We start from the raw sequence: 457 nt of genomic DNA on the forward strand, positions 1-457 counted from the left end.
GCGGGGGGCGGGGCGGGGAAACCGGGATTGGATTCGGGGCCGGGAGGCGGGAAAGCCCGGCCGCCGTGTCGGCAGGAGGAAGGGGAGGGGTGCCGGGGCGCGGAGTTGGGGCGGGGAGGACGCAGCGTCGGAATCCGAGGGAAGCGATGGGGTCCCAGCGGCCGGATGGGAGGTGGTCGGCGAGGTCCCACCAGCTGAGCCCCTGGGGCTAGGGACCGGGTGGCCTTGGTCTCAGTGTAGACCATGCCCTTGAGCACCAGGCCGGGACCTCTGCAGGCACCGGGGCAGCTCTGGCCTCTACTTAGTCCGGAGCCCTTTCCGCTGGGCCGTCCTGCCTGTCCCTAAAGGCCCTCGGAAACCGAAGGAGGAACCAGGCCGCACTGATTACAGAGACCAGGACCGGGAGCCCCAAACATATATTTCTACGTATTCACGTGCCCCCTGCTCTCGGTTCAGT

This window comes from Lipotes vexillifer, unplaced genomic scaffold (assembly GCF_000442215.2).
Source record: "Lipotes vexillifer unplaced genomic scaffold, Lipotes_vexillifer_v1.1 scaffold395, whole genome shotgun sequence".
NCBI lineage: Eukaryota > Metazoa > Chordata > Mammalia > Artiodactyla > Lipotidae > Lipotes > Lipotes vexillifer.